The 16,728-nt window shown below is 38.8% G+C and overlaps 1 long non-coding RNA gene across 7 annotated transcripts in view; it reads right to left on the reverse strand.

Annotated features, from left to right (window-relative positions):
* Positions 1 to 16,728, reverse strand: part of LOC120384234 — a 109,783-nt gene that overhangs the window by 71,862 nt on the left and 21,193 nt on the right. For 5 of the 7 annotated variants that reach the window (XR_005588698.1, XR_005588692.1, XR_005588693.1 and 2 more), the window contains one exon: positions 580 to 648. The exons of the other annotated variants lie outside the window; for them this stretch is intronic. This is a non-coding gene — a long non-coding RNA (uncharacterized LOC120384234). The remainder of the gene's footprint in view (positions 1 to 579; positions 649 to 16,728) is intronic. 7 annotated transcript variants of the gene reach the window in all.

Consider the following 16,728-nt stretch of genomic DNA (forward strand, 5'->3'; position numbering starts at 1 on the left):
GGACTGGCACTATTACTCTCACTTCCATAGCAGTGCACCATTCATTATGTGGTCTGGAGCTCATCCATGTTCCCGTGTTCCAACTTATTGTTCTTCTCAATGTTTTATTTTGTTTTTTGTTGCTGTTGTTTTTTTTTCCCCTCCTAGGAAAACCATTTATGGAGGTGCAGAAATGAACAAGGAATGAATTTTTTAAAAAACGTTGAGGCTCTCACATTCACTTCAGCTAGACAGGCAGACCATTGGCCAAATGCATGATTTTATTCAGACATCTCCATCCTGCCAGAAACAAGGAGATGCTAGAGGGTATGATGCAAAGCCAGGGATTACCAATAAACTGATATTTGCTTGAATGAATATGAATTCAATTTGAAAGCATAGAAGCATTATTTTAGTAACATTGGCAGAAAAATATGGCTTTCGAGCTAATCCCTGAGTCCAAAATTAGTGGAATGTTTGATCCAAGTTTCAAGGGCAGAACTGAAACTGTACTTGCAGTAAATGCAGGCCAGTTAGGAAATTATCAGGGGATATTCTAATATAAGCAAAATATTACAGGTCATACCCAACTACCATTACCTTGTCATTCTCCTCAAATTTCTATTACAGGTTGAGTGCTTGTCAGGAATCCAAATATTTCCAGTTTCTCTGAAAACAAAAGCAAATGAGGGAATATTTATATCTCTAAAGATGCATCAAGACAGGGAGGAAGCTGTTACAATGGCATTTATGGGCTTCATTAAGCACAAAACATTTTGCCATCGATGCAAAGCAGACCATCACTGTCAAGGCAAAGTCAGTCTCCGTCTCTGTCTGTTGAAGAGCATCTTCGTAACAATCAGGGTGCAAGTGAATTCCCTTATCTATGTACTTGGAAAGTTGCCTAGGGGCAAGTTTTATGATAAACACTGTCTGTTATGTTCCGCACATACACACAGAGGTATTATGACATGTGACAGACTGAATGACTATTAGTGCAGGCAACGTGCAGTGTCTCATTTCCCTCCAAATAAAAATTGCCCAGACGACCCACATCTATCCTTCTGGCTTGCAGGGGAGGGGGAAAAAGAAAAATGGAAGAATAAATATGGTTCCACTCAAACTTCAAATGGATTCCCTCTACAGGAGCAGGTGCTTTGCTTCTTTGCCTTTTCCAATACTGCCAACCTCAAGCATCCAAAAATCATAAATGAAGCCCTAAAAATTATAAGATTTTAAAAATTATGAATGTAAAAATAATACTTTTTTAGCCTTCTAATATTGGAATGTTTTGGGCTAGTTTTTTCAAGCTTTTAATCTGTTTCATGGGAAACTTTAGTTGAACTTTTAGACAGGAAATTATATTAAATTATGTTTCATTGTGTTAAGGTCAAAATTTTGTTTTGATACAGAATATTTGACCTTAACACAATGAAACGTATAATTTAATATAATTTCCTGTCTAAAAGTTCAACTAAATTTTCCCATGAAACAGATTAAAAGCTTGAAAACACTAGCCCTAACATTTCCTTGATTTTATTGTTTTGACTATTATATTTACCACAGAAGTCAAAATGATAAAGTCAAACCAAAATATTTCAAATTATTTCATGTCATGAAAAATCCAGAGATTTTGATATTTTGTCTCAGTTCAGGACAAAACTAATATTTCAAAATCTCAGAATTTCCCATGAGATAGAAATTCCATTTTCCAACCAGCCCTCATTGTCAGAGATTTCTTGCATTACTAGAAAAAGATAGCAAAGGTGTCATATTTATGGGATGGACTTTTATTTATTTATTTAACAACAGTGATAGCATATTATACTTAGGGGGAGGTATTTGAAATAAACAGGCTTTGAGAGTCTCAGACAGACACTTTCTAATGACCAGGTGTACCAACCCCACAGGCATTAGTCTCCTCTCCTGTGTGTGACTCCAGAGTCCTTCCCCTCTTTTTCCCTCCCCACCCATCTCCCACAGCAGAATTTCACCTGTTCTGCTTCACATGCCTGAATAAGAAAGGGTTGGATTTGTCCCTAAGGGAATAAACACAAGGAAAAGGCATAGTTCATACATCATAGTTGGTCATTTAATTTTTCAGTTGCAGTTCACTTTTAAGTATTTATGATAATACTGCTCTTCAGAACGTACTAGTACAGGGGTCGGCAACCCTTCAGAAGTGGTGTGCCGAGTCTTCATTTATTTACTCTAATTTAAGGTTTTGCGTGCCAGTAATACATTTTAATGTTTTTAGAAGGTCTCTTTCTATAAGTCTATAGTATATAACTAAACTAGTGTTGTATGTAAAGTAAATAAGATTTTTAAAATGTTTAAGAAGCTTAATTTAAAATTAAATTAAAATGCAGAGCCCCCTGGACCAGTGGCGCGACCTGGGGTGTGTGTGAGTGCCACTGAAAAATCAGCTCTCGTTGCGCCTTGCATGCCATGCCAGGCCTGCTGCCTACCCTGTAGTAGTAAAATAAAAATATTTTTTGTAAAAAAAAATCTTAAAAAAAAAAAAAAAAAAACAACAATCAATAATACATCTTTTCTCAGAGGTGGAGTGAGATAGACAGTTTTGGAGCAGCAGTTTAGAGGAGTTCCACTGTATAATTGATATTCATAATTAACATACATCTTTCCTTTTAAAGATTTAAATTCACCCTTATACAGGTAGCCTGGTATGATTTCAAAAGATTGGAAGTGAACAAAGAAAGATAAAATGTTTAGATAAACAATACATCTAATCTCTACATTAATCAGTCAGGCTTCCATAGTGCAGTGCATGTTATACGTCCCAAAACCCAGTACAGATAGGAATCTGTAATTAAAAAATGATAGGTAATTGGAGAAAACTAATTTAAGCAGAGGAATTGTGAAACCTTTGTTTTGAAGGTACTCTGGGAGCTAAATCTCTAATAGCAGCTGTGGAAACTCATGGGCTTTTCTGAAAATTGTAGATTTGTGAGGAGAAATTGTACAGATAGCCAAGCTGAGCAATGGCCAAATAAAATAAAATAAAATAACGTCCCCGTGGAAACTGAGGGAAGTCCAGGTTGCACTTAATAGGTCAAGACTGAAGTACAGAAACTGGACAGAATTTTAGCATGAAGCTAATTTTTAGCAAAGTGAAAATAGAGCCATGTTTGTAGGGTCAACAGAGCCATGTGTATGTGGAGACTCTGGCAGTTGCAATGTGTCTGTGCAGTAACTTAACCTGCTTCTCATATTCCACTGCGGTGAACAGAAATATGCAGATAGGGAAAGCAATCTCTGGGCAAAAGACAACTTCAGTTATGTGGTGAATCTGGTAGATCTAAGAATAAGGAAAACTTTTGTCTTTGAGAGGAATGGGCTGACCCAATTAAACTCAAATGGGAAGGGAGATGGTTTTAGCTTTTTCCCTTTGCTGAATCTGCTGAAAGATCATTAACCCTGCAGCCCACAAACAGAAAGGACCATAGGAAAGAAAATGATTGAAATCAGGGTGTGCTCTCTTCACACCCAGTTTTTAGATGCCATGTTAATCCAGATCTAGATCAGAGGTACAATTTTGAAAAGTACCTAACTAAGCAATTTTCATAAACGTGACTTATGCAGTTAGGAGTAGAACTGTGTGAACAACAGATTGTTTTGTTTTGCTTGCAATTCTGAAAAATTGAGGGAAAATTAACTTCAGATTGAACCATGAACAAGATTTTTAGAAATTTTCAGAAGATCAAAAAGGAAAAAAAAAGTGTTTCACGTCAAATAAAATGTTCTGTTCCAATTTCAACTTTTAAAATAAATTTGAATGAAATAAAGATAAAAAAGTTGTTTTAAACCCCAAAATTTAACTAAATAATTTCAACACTTTCTGAAAAAAGATAAGATGTTTCACTTAGAAGGTATATGGTTTGTGGATCCCCCTCCACCAACACAGACAGTTCAGCAAAGCTGACACACATTCCCAAAATGTTTCTGCATTGCTGAAAAAAGATTTTGGCCAAAAAAAATTTATCCAGCTCTATTTAGAGAAATTAAATCCCAAGATTTATACTTCCAAAGGCCAGATTTACAAAGGCATTTAGACACCTACAGCAGATTTGTAAAGGTATTTAGGGACCTAATTTGTATATAGATGCCCAGTGGGATGTACAGAGTATATTACGTACCTAAATCCTATTGAATCAATGTGAATTCGGTACCTAACCTGCTTAGGCATTTTTGTAAATATCACTAGGCTCCTACCTTCATCTTTATGCTCCTATATACACATTTGTCAATCTGTCCCAAAGTGCCTCAATTCTTTTGAAAATGGGACTTTGGTAAAACTTCTTCTGAACCAAAGATCTCAGAGATAATATGCCATATGTCTGAATAATTGTTCCTTTTGCAATTAAGCATCCTACTGCATTATCAAAATCTCTGGCTTAGCTTTCAGTAATGTATGAGCATACTGGTACTCTAATCAGGGACCCATAAGCAATCTCACTCATATTGGGTAGTGCCTACCAATTCAATAATCACTTTGGGGATCCGTGGAAATAGTTGCATGATTAAGTATCACTCAGTGTGAGTACGTGTATATTGGGCACATTTTACATATTTCCTTTACTGACTGTGACCTTGTATATAAAGTCTAGGATTTTCAAAGGTGAAGAGACATAGGCATGTACTGCCCACTGAAACTCACTGGGAAGAGTGCCTAATTCCCTTGGGCTACTATGACAATCCCAACCTGTGTAAATAAATCACAGAGGTGAAATCCTGACCCCACTGAAGTCAATGAAGGTTTGGCTATTGACTTCAATGGACTCCAGATTTCAGGCCAGGAATATAACACTTTTGACTGCACACTTTAAGAAGTCTTAGCATATCACAATAGTACATCCATTGCAGGCATACATGTTCTTCCTCATTAACTGAAACAAACAGAACAGTGGTTATATTATAGACAAATCACTTCAGGTGTCTCTTTATTGTAAGTTTAAGACAAGCCAGGGAATCTGCACTGCTTGTGTTACAAGCCTGGACATCCATTACCAGAAGAAGATGACCTAAAAGGATGTGAAGTTGAGGGAACTTACATATTCTCCCAGGCTTCTATCTAAGAGTGAAGTGGGACTGGATGTTGAATAAAAGTAGGTCTATACACAGATCTTGAAGAATGTCTACAAATGAAAGAGAAAAAAAAACCTAATCCAGCTGAGTTATGATCCAAAATGTGGGGAAAGATCCACATACAGTTAAGTGCTATACAACAGAATATCTTGGTATCCACATAACAATAAGAAGCCAGAGCATGAGTCTGTCCATTGAGCTATTTATTACCAAAAAACCCTCTAGGCTGTAATATATAATAGCAAATTCAGGATTGTGAATTCAGTTCCAAAGTATCAGTAATTCATTTTCAGTATTTTTAAACCCGTTGCCAATTTAATTGCTCTGTTTTTATAGCAAACTGCATCTTTTTTTTTTTAAATATTTTCCCAAGTTGTCTGTGTCACCTGGGTACTATTTAAGGTCAGCAGAAACCTCTTACATTTAGAGATATTTAAGTCTCCCAGAGCACATCTCTAATTGAATATTCTTTTTGGTATTCATGGATGAATAATGGAAGGCCCCAGGCCATTTATTGCTGAACTGTAGAATTATAAATGAGGAGGTTATGGTATAGGTATTTACAAGATCAAGTTCTGTGTAGTAATCAGAAGTTTGTCTGCAGAAGGATCGTCCCCAAGAGAGATTCAGCAGAGCATATTTAATAACAATAATAGTAATGAATGATTGATTAACAGTCTGTGTAGCAAAATGATTGCAACAAACCAAGGGGACATAATGATATTGATGTCAGAGAGCAAATTTAAATAATACGGGTAAAGCTTGAAAATTATTTTACAACACTAAAATGAACAAATCTTTGACATTCAAAGATGGTGCCCCATCCTGATAAACCAAACCAAAACTTCAGTAAAAAGGCATTGCTAAGAGACTATGAAGTACAATGGAGATGAAGGAAATATTCTTCAACCTCAATATATGCTTGTTATCCCTCATTTTCTTTATGGCTGCCCCATAGCCAGAGAGCACAGGTTCTGGGAGATAGCTGATAAGCTGCAGTTCTCCTCTAACCTGAGCAGTATTAACATCCCCTGGTCATGCCCACAGTATGCCAGCTCCTCACTGTTTGTGCCTGTGCGAGTGTGCTGGAAGCTAGCTGTGAAGCCAGCACTCTGATCACTTAGGCTTCAATAAGCAAGCTATTTGGCTGATGTGGCTGGGAGGCAGGATAAGCCAGTTAGGCCATCAGCTGAAGGTCATAAGGAGGACACCAGAAGGAAGAACTGAGAGAGTAGCCAAGGCTAGCAGAGCCCAGTGTGTGCAGAGATCTCAAGGAAAGGAGGCCACTATTCTTCCCCAGCCTGGTGGAAAAGAAAAGCAATGCATATAATGTTGCTGCATATTGGAGTTGGTGATGGGAATAAAAATCACACAAAGTTGCCACTCAACAGATAGAGTTGGAGAGGTTCCTGGGGCATCTGAGGAGAGGGACAAGCATATGCCCTGTTATGGGGCAATGGTCTAATATAGTGCATAGAAGATACACAGTTCCCAGCACATAGTATATGCTCTGCTTGGCTCTCAAGCATAGCACAAATGTGGCTTTTCTGTTGCATTTGAGCCTCATGGAGAAATAAATGTCACTTCTGATTTTGGCCCATTATGCCCTCATTGTTTTGCTTCACACTCTTAATATCTTGGGGAGGTAGCTGTATAAAAGTAAGAGAAATATGTAGTCTTTCTGCAGTTTGCAGCTTTCTAGAAGACCCTTCTTCAGAAGACGAACTCAGCAAATCTAATTCTATTTGCCCTTTGGATCCTTGCTCAGATGGGATATTCATATCCTTTCCCCCTTCCCCTCCATAAAAGTATATCAACGCAACCCTGTCATGCAAAAAGAATTATCAATAAAAGAACTATCAAGGTAGATGGATATTAAGGATGTGTGCACAGAAGAATTTTAATACCTAATAACACTGGTCTACAAATCAGTTAAAGCAGCTGATTTTGATGTATTTCAATAGCTAGAGCTTGGGAAAGGATTCCAAAGATATTCAGAAATGACATTATTATGGATGCATTTTACATACTTGAAAGGCTACATGGTAAGAGCCCCTCCAAGAATGCCAAGCTCTGCAAATTGTTAGCCTCTGTGCCTAATTGCTTTAGCTGCATAGGATTTGCATTTTAACTGCTTCTCTGCTATCTTGCTTGTCATATGCAACATGAAAATTCTCCTCTCTGATGTTTTATATCACTAATGTCAAAGGAGTTATTCTTGATTTACAGTAGCATCAGAGTGAGGAAAAACGGGCCTTTTTTATTTTGGGGACCCCAAGTTAGGACAGCTAAAGCCAAAAGTGTGTGAGTTTTCTGACTAGGCAGATTAACAGTGATCACCAAGCCTCAAAAATGTTGAGATATTCAACTGCAGAGTCTCCCCTGGTGTAAGCTGTCATAGCTCCATTGACTACAGTTTAGTTCCAATAATTTACATCAGCTAGGAAGCTGCTCTTCAGTGTGCATAAACCCTTCAGACGCTTTTCCATATACATTTTGGTCTGGTTGCTTTCTTACCTGGATTTCTGGAACTTCACAGCTCTTCCTGAGCTGGAGCTACCCGGAGCGCAGCCTTGCTGTTTGAAATCCTATCCTTACAGAGATGTAGTTGCTTTGTGCCTACTGTCATTGCAGGTTCCACGGTGCTTAGGCACTATTTTGATTCTGCTCTCTTTCTAGTCTTTTCTGTTTTTCTTACAAGAGCAAAGAACAGCCATGTAATGGTTTGTGCAGACTAAGGTTATGTGACAAGGTCTTTTGTTGTCATCATGTAAAAGCTCACTGGTAAAATGCAGAGTATGAAAATTGCAGAGGGACAAAGCTGGGGAGCCATCTAGAGCCCAGAAGAAACTAGCCAATTTTGTAGAAAAATCTTGTGTCTCTTTATTGCATGAGCCCTAATGCAACTGCCACACACCTACCTGCATCTGTTCTTTCCCCTATCTCCAGCCAAAGTACAGCAGGGTTGCTTAGTATGACTTATAAATAATCCTGTTAGCTTGAACTCTGGAAAATATTTAATCAAATCTAATTTCAAAACAATATTAGCTGTAATAGAGTAGCAGATTCACAACACTAATCTGTTTTCAAAGACAGTTTTTAACTGAGGCAGTGCTTAAAAAGAGGCATTTTTTTTTTAAGCATTGCAAGAGTACTTGGGAATCTGATTTCAGTTTAGATGCCTATTTGTTCCATTTCACTGTTTTTGATCCGGAATAGAATGGTCATATAAATGCAATAAAAGGTGTATTTCATCTTGTTAAGATCAGGGAATAAGTGTGCATGTGTGTGCGCGCGTGTGCGTGTGCTTGAAAGACAGAGAGAGAATTGTCTTTATCCCCTTAGGCTAAAGTACATACTGCGGCCCTAGCATTTACTAGGCCTTTATAATGTACTTTGCTAGATTTATTATCTCCATCTCCATCTACTTCAGCTTGAAGAGAACAGTCCTGAAATTGCCCTTAAAAGAAGACAATCATGTTTCTTAAAATAGAGCATCCTTTCACAGCAAATCAAAAGTGGAGAACAATAGCAAGGGGGCTGCCTTTCCAACCGTACTGTGTGAAGTTTTTCTGCTGGAAGCTTTAAATTAAATAAAGTCAGACTTTGACTACACTGAACCCTCACAGATAATAGCTTTGGAGGAGGACTTTGTGGGGTTACCTCTTTTAAACTTGACTAATATTATGTTAGAAATTGCAGAGAATAAGAGACCCAACTTCCCCTTTGTGACAAGAGCTGGAACCCTAGCTGAATGTCACAGCAGATGCAGGAACAGGCACATGCATTGAATTATTCTCTGAACCCTATAAAGCAATGGTCTCATCAGGTCAGGCATGTTGACCCAGTGGGGCAGGAGAGGTTGAACTCTGGTTTGCCCCTGTTGCACCCATTCTGAGGACAAAGTAATTTAGGGAAGAGGGGGGAAAATGAGGCTGCAAAGTGATTTGTCTTATTCTTTACTCTCTCTGCGACATTTTGATAGACTCTCTACCCTTTTTTATATAGCTGTATTCTGATACTCTTACACTGTGGCACCTCACTGCATGAATAATCCTATTTAAATCAATGGGACTTCTTGTGGGGCAAGTCGCTGCCCAGCATGATTCAGTGTGTTGGAATCTGTTGCTATTTCTATGAGAAGACTCAATAAGCCTTTTTGGTTAAGGAGATGCTATAGGTGGTCTGAGGCATCCCACTCAAATGCATCTCCAAGGTGATCTGCAAGAGGGTAAGGGTTTGGGTCAGGTAGCATCTAGATGTCACCATGTTTCATCAGGACTTCCAGTCCTTGTCCTCAAGAACCCTAAAAGCTTGGTTGAGATTGCTCAAATGCCACAATGAAGCAGCAAGGCAGAACATTGGGATGCTGCTGGAAGAAAGCTAGATTAGATGCAGATACTCACCAACCGCATTTACAAATATATCTTTATCTCATCAGAAGTGATCACCATCATTTTTACAGGTGGTTGGGGTCTATTTATAAAGGTTAAACTTTATGGCCCACAGTGCCTCAATTTTGGATGCCAAATCTGAGCTTTCTTAAAGCAGCTGAGCACCTGCCCTTTGAAAACCCAGCCCCTTTTAAACAATGTTGCAAATTGGGCAGCCAAAAAAATCACTAGTCATTTTTTAAAATCTATGCCCACAAGCAATACAACCGGCATCTGATATATTATCATATATATTAACACTAGCTACTCTTGTACCACTTCTCTAATTCCAGAAAGAGAGTCATAAGGGAATAGTCACATTATTCTCATTTATTCTCAGAACTGTAAGAGGCTAATTCTCAGGACAAGAGAGACTCCTCTAGATGCTCTTGATTTTATGTCTTTCCACTAGTGACAGAAGTAAAGAAGCCAAATTTCCTGTCTTGGGATGTAATTCTGTCATAGAAATGTTAACGTCATCACTTTGAGATACTGATCTTTAAATGGTTTGTCCCGAGGCTTCCCAAAGCATCAGAAATGTGCAATGTTGTATCCTATAAAATGTCTGGCCCTATTTTTCCTTTGACTGTTATTGTTGTCAGTGAGAAGTACTTGTGTTGGAGTCAGTGGGCCAGATTCTGATCTCACAACAGGTTTACACTGATTTAACACCGATGACTTTGGTGGAATTATTTCTGATTTTAAATGGTATTGGCGTGATCAGAATTAGACCAAAAGGTACCAGATGAACTTTGCTTCCATTTCTACAAACTGCTTCACATGACAATCACATGAAACGAGTTGTGGTCTCCATCTAATTGATATAGTGGACAGATGCCCACAACAATGGTGAAATTTTTCCAATATTTAGGGATAATTTACCACTTAGGCCCCAGTCCTTCAATCCAATCTGCACAGACGGATCCTTAAACCTGGGTGGAGCCCATTAAAGGAAAGGGAGCCCTGCATGGTTGCAAAGTTCCACTCACACAGATCCAATTACTAGATCACAGCCTTAAATTTGCATATGCAATTACCAGGGTTTGGGGTGCGGGGTTGCGCAAAACAAAATACTCACATGCTAACATGTGCATAATTAGCTATTTGTGTGTGCTGTTACTCAGATTGCACACACAAACACAGTAACTGCTTGCACAAATGAGATCATAATTACATTTTCCAACAGATAGGCATACATCTCACAATTAGCAACTTTGTTAGTTTCAACTGAGAACCAAGGACTAAAGGGACATGGAGACCTAATGGTTGTCCTTCCAGGTTAGTCATTGTCCTTCTCCATTTCTTGGCTGAGAAAAACAAGAAAAAAGAGTAATCAGAGATGGAAATGGAAGAAGCACTCAGGTCAGAAAATGAGCAGAGATGAAAAATATAGCACAGAATTCCAAGGGTTAAGTATTATTATTTCTATAAAGCATAATAATTTTTTATGTAATAATACAATCTAAAAGAGAAAAGAGCTGTAGAACTTTGACTAGCATGTTGAAAAAAATACTAGTGTACTCTTGAGATTTTTAAAAGAGTTAGGTTAAATGATGTCTAGATCCACAAAAAGCTGGTTGCCAGTGATTTAAATATTGGCAAATTAATTTGGAGCTTCTGAAGGAGCTATACTTAGAATCATAGAATCTCAGGTTTGGAAGGGACCTCAGGAGGTCATCTAGTCCAACCCCCTGCTCAAAGCATACTTCCATTTGCCTATTAGATTCCAGATAAATTGAAAATCTGAAAACTGTTCACCTTCCTTTTCAGCAATTCAAACGCTTAGGTCAGGCTGAGACTAGAAGAGAACAAGCTCGATAAGTCAGTGAGAATTTCCTGGGATGGGCTGATAGGCGGGGAAAGAGTGATGGGTGGAGGAAGGGATTAATCTCTTCAGAGGATCAGCCCAAATGTATGCAATCCTGGTTCTATGGAAGTCAAAGGCAGTTTTGCCATTGACTTCAGTAGGGTAAGGATTTCACCCAGGGCCTATGCTCCACTTAAATCTCTGTTAAGGCCTCAAAATGAATTGAAGGTTTCATACACTTTGTCTTGGTTCTCTGCACAGGGGTGGATTTTATTCAGAAAGAGGGAGGCTGCGGTATATCAGTGACATAGGAGATAGAGGAGGAGGGGCTTGTTTCATTACAAAAGGAAATTTCCAGGGCTTTACTGCTTGACTTCTCTACAGTACATTTCTTTCATATTCACTATAATGACTGAATTTGCATCCCAAACAAGTTTGAATATTCTTGAATTCTCCACCCTTCCTCTATGTTACTGTATCCCACAGGGGATTCATCTTGCACTACAACATTTATTGCCAGATGATAATTGAAAACTAGAAGAAATGACTTGAAGGGTAAATGGAAGAGAGACAGATAATTTTAGGATTCAATTTTCTCTGCATTTTTTTACTGGTAGGCACAGCATAATACTGTAATAGAATCCAATCAAAATTTCTCTTCTGTGCTCGTCAAATTTCCCTGAGCTAGCAGTGGCATGTTAAAACAGCTCCAAGTCTGGAAGACTTGTTTGCGCTAGAACTAGCAACAGGATAACTAAAACTTTGATAGATAATTAAAGAGACTATGACAAGTAATTGTTAAATAAGTAAAGGTTTTCAAGTGTATTTATTGCCAGCTAAATTTGCTTTTTTTTCCCTGCACAACATCCACAGCCTTATCATTCATAATTTCTTCAGGTATTGTTAATTAAATAATTCACCTAAATTTAAATGTTGACCGACTATTGTCACAACGTTCTCGGTTAGTTCATAAAAAATGCCAGAACCTGAATCCACCGAATCAAACCTGAATATTGGGACATTCAGTTAGGTTCATGACTAGAGCTGTCCAAGCAGAAAGAGGCCCAGGAGTGGTGTTCTCTCTTTGGCAATTCCAAAGATAAATTTCCAATCAAACCTGTGTTGTATGATTCATTTCCATCCCCTATCTAACTACAAGTTCAAGTCACTAACTCTTTCATGAAATCAAGCCTCATGGGATCCACGTGGCACTTAATGACAAGAAGAGCATTTACATCCACCATAGGTAGGTGCACTAGCTCAGAAGAATCGGCATTCTTGGTATTGCCCTCAGAGGCTATGTCTACACTGCACACCACTGGCGGTGGCACGTAGGTGGTGTGTGGCTACATGCCACAATGAAAAGCAAGTTGTATCTATGCTGCGCTGCAAGACTACATGTGCTCGGGCAGGCAGCAGGGAAAGGCTCTACCAGGGGGCAGCAACTAGAGCCTTTCCCCGCAGGAGGGAAACACTCAGCAACAGGACACCACACTGCTAAAAATAGCAGCATAGGTGGGGAAAGGCCCTGCTTGGGCATGTAGACAGCCATGTAGGGTACATACCTACAGGGCTCGGGTGTCTTTACTCTATTCACCCAAGCCACGCCTCACAGTCTATGCTGCTATTCATACCCATGCTAAGGGGGTATGTACTATACATGCCACAGTGAGGTGTATGCAGTGTAGCTGTACCCAAAGGAAGGAGGGCAAGCTGTGTAGCTTTAAGACACCTTTATGGACTCCTGAGCCTGAGCTGTTGTTCTGGGGGTGGGCTGCACAAGTCCCCAGAACAATTTAGATAGAAGGCTCCCAGGACTAAGTTTGATCAGCCTCTCCACACGGCCCTATAGATCATCACTCTGCCTAGAAGCTCAGCAGTGATGCTTGCTGCAATCCCACTCCCAACATCCTCCTCCCTCCCCCAGCACATCAAGACTTGGAAGGGGGTCCTCAGAATTGCCTACACTGGAGCAATCTTCCTTTGGCTGGGCATTCCAGGGTTTTTACTAGCCACAGAGGAGCTGGAGTGGGGAAGAGAATCTTCTCTATGGCACTGACTCTCTCCTGCAGCTAGATGGGTTTGTGAGCATGGACACTTCTGGGCCAGCAATGCAATAATGAAATCATGACAGAAAGGAACTGTTATCCAAAGATGTAGCTTGAGATGATTGCCAAAGTTTGTGACAGATCCTGTCCCACATTCCAATATTCTGCAGGATTATCTACACCTAATATGTCCCATCTATAATGTTAACTGTGCTATCTCTTGTAAACATTTATGAACATTCATTTCAGAGACTTAAGAGTTTTTTGGTTTTTTTTATACAAACAGCCTATATCCTCTTTGTGAAAAGTACTACATAACGATGTAACATCATACATTAATATTTAAAACTGAAGGAAAGAACACCAAAACAAGGATTTTATTTCTCACTTTGTTAACTGTCTTAAATTCATTTGTGAGTAGAACGGGAAAACACTGGAAGAAAATGTTCATGTTTTTCTGCTTATTTTAGCAAAATGGATATTTTGGGGGGATGTTTGCTAACTATAGCTTTTTTTTCCCCCCAACACTAAAGAATTTTCATGGAAAATGAATTCTGAATTCAGTAGATGCACCAGTAATCTGATTTATTGTGATTACGTAATCAAGAAAGAGGGAAAAATACCATATAGCCTATGTATCCCACCAAAATTAAACAAAAAACCGCAATTTGAACATCAAATCAAATACTTGCTATTAGGACTAGTTGGGAAACTTCAAGGAAATAAAATATGGAGGAAATATGGAAACACTTTTGTGACACTTATTTCATTTTCTAACCAGCTCTATTTGGAATTAATTGCTGCAGCAACATATGGACCAAGAAATACTAAATGAGATTATCTGGAGTATAATTTTGAATAGCTGTGGAAAACCACAAATTGGTCTGCAGACACTTCAGACAGATAAATAAGCCTAGTTCTTTGAATAAAATATTTGCTATGGATTGTTCACCCAGCACTGTTTGTTGGAATATGATGACATATCAATTGTACTGCTTAATGCCCAAACACCAGCTTATTTGGTAGCTTGGCCAGATTTAATTTACTGCTGCTAGATTTCCTATCTTTGTAAAGATTCGAGAAAGCCTAGGAAACTCAGAAGGAAACAAGATGGGGTCCCAATTCCCACCTCTGGCTAGGATGAATGGATACAACCTGTGGTGGGGAAGAGGTGGTAAGCTTGTCTCCCTGAGCAAACTGATCCCTGTGGAAACTGAGAGCAGCCTGGAAAGTGCAACAGCTGCAATGAGCCATTTTGTCAGCAATAGCCTGGCGGCTGTGGCCCCTTTTCCCCAGGCTTGGGGAGTGTGTGTAGTAAAGGATATTAGATTGGCTCTGTACCACTCAAGAATCCCTGTATGCTAGGGGATCTTCTGACACAGCATGTGCCAACTACATTGCAATGGAGAGTTGAGCCCTATGTTGAGCTTGCAAAGTTAAAATTAACATTTAATTATTAGAGATCTCCCTGGCTAACAGCACTGTAACTACTGAGTAGGTCCCAATTAGATTCTAGTGACAGAACTCATTTTCACAAGTTAATTTTAGTCTTTTTGTTTTTAAAGTTTTTCTACTTCCTTAGACTTACATTCCTGCATAGTAATTAAAATACTTTTTATATATACACTTTTGTTCGCCAAAAGCATTTATGAGTTATTTTCTCATGCCAAAAAGATGGAACAGTATCCATTCTCAGAGACATTCAAAGTCATCCCAGAGACATAAGACACATATGTAATATTTTAACATGTTCAGAACTGAATCTGCCTCTCTCATGTTCAGTAGCCGCTTTCTTGAGGACTTCATTCTGATATCTCATATTTCTACCAAAGGTGATTTCCCCCAACCCCCACCCCCACCCCAGTATACGAAACCCTTTTTCAGGAAGGACCAAATTCTTGTAGGTGCTGATCAACTGAGAGGCACTGAGCAAAACTCCAATGGACTTCAAAGGGAATTGCAGGCATGCAGTCTCTTCAGGAATTGCTGAGCACCTGGCATGACAGCCTCCTAGAACTGTCTATTTTTCCCCCCCTCTGCTTAGCTTTTAAAAATAAAATTTTTCTTTTCATTTTCCCTAGGCTCCAGTGGGATCACTAAAACACAATTTACAGTTACCGCAAACCCAGGGCAGTTTCTTCCATTCTTACTTGGCTGCTTTGGGATTTGCAACTTATTGCCTTTTTTTCCTTTTTTCTTCTTACAGGAGGCAATGTGTCCCCCTAGATGACTGCCTACATAAAACATATTTTTGTTTAGACCTAGGGTCAGTATGCAGGTTTTTCAGATGGTGTTTAGATTTGGAATTTTTTTTTAAAATGTATACTTGATTAAAAGAAAAAGAAAAATTGGATCTAATTTTACTTAGAGATCGGCCCAAATCACAAACATGTATTGAAATACCCCTGAAAGGTAGGGTGTTCTATATTTGATTTCTGATGAGCTGAACAAAGACTGTGGATCCAAACATGCATGAAGCTTTTTAGATGGTGAGCACTGAAATTTAGATTTCTTTCCAGAATGTTACTTGTTTTCATTTATATTACAGTAGCACATAGAAACCTCAATTAAGATCAGAGACCCTTTGCGTGAGCACTGTAAAAGACAGTCCCTGCCCGGAAAAGCTTACAATCTCCGTGGACAAGACAGACTAATGATGGGAGGGGATATAGAAGCACAAAGAGGTGAAATGATTTCTGCAGTCACACAGCAGGTCAATGACAGAGCTGAAAACAAACCCTCGGTCCCAGACTGTTGCTGTGTCTATTTGACCTAACTCACTTCGATGCTGCTTTTTAAATGAATGATTCTATAGATTTAGCACCACCTCAGATAGAGTTTGTAATTTAAATGGATATGGTAATGTCCACATTGACTCCTCCATGATGTGCATCGAAGGAAAGAATGCAGCTGCATCACTATATCAGCATCATTCTTCATGAAGTGTCTCACGTATATATACACACACAATAAAATTATTAATAAAAAATGGTCCACTGAATATGCAAAATTATATTAACAAGAAATAACGTTAATCCTTGGGGAAGGAGGAAAAATACAGCGCATGTCAGCTGAATCCATAAATTAACTTGTGTCATGCTCACTTAGTCAAATATACCTTGACTTGGTTTTTACTAAGTATCACCTCTACTATCCCTGTGTCATCACTGTTTGCATCATTACACATAATTATATTTTAATGCAGATGGTATATAGAATGGTCCTGCATCTTGGAGTCTCAATAAGTTTGTCACATCTTATTGCTATCAAATGGCAATTAACACCAGTCCCACTTACGTGAGACACTTAATGAAGAATGATGCTGATATAGTGATGCAGCTGCATTCTCTCTATA

Source organism: Mauremys reevesii, linkage group 16 (assembly GCF_016161935.1).
Source record: "Mauremys reevesii isolate NIE-2019 linkage group 16, ASM1616193v1, whole genome shotgun sequence".
Lineage (NCBI taxonomy): Eukaryota > Metazoa > Chordata > Testudines > Geoemydidae > Mauremys > Mauremys reevesii.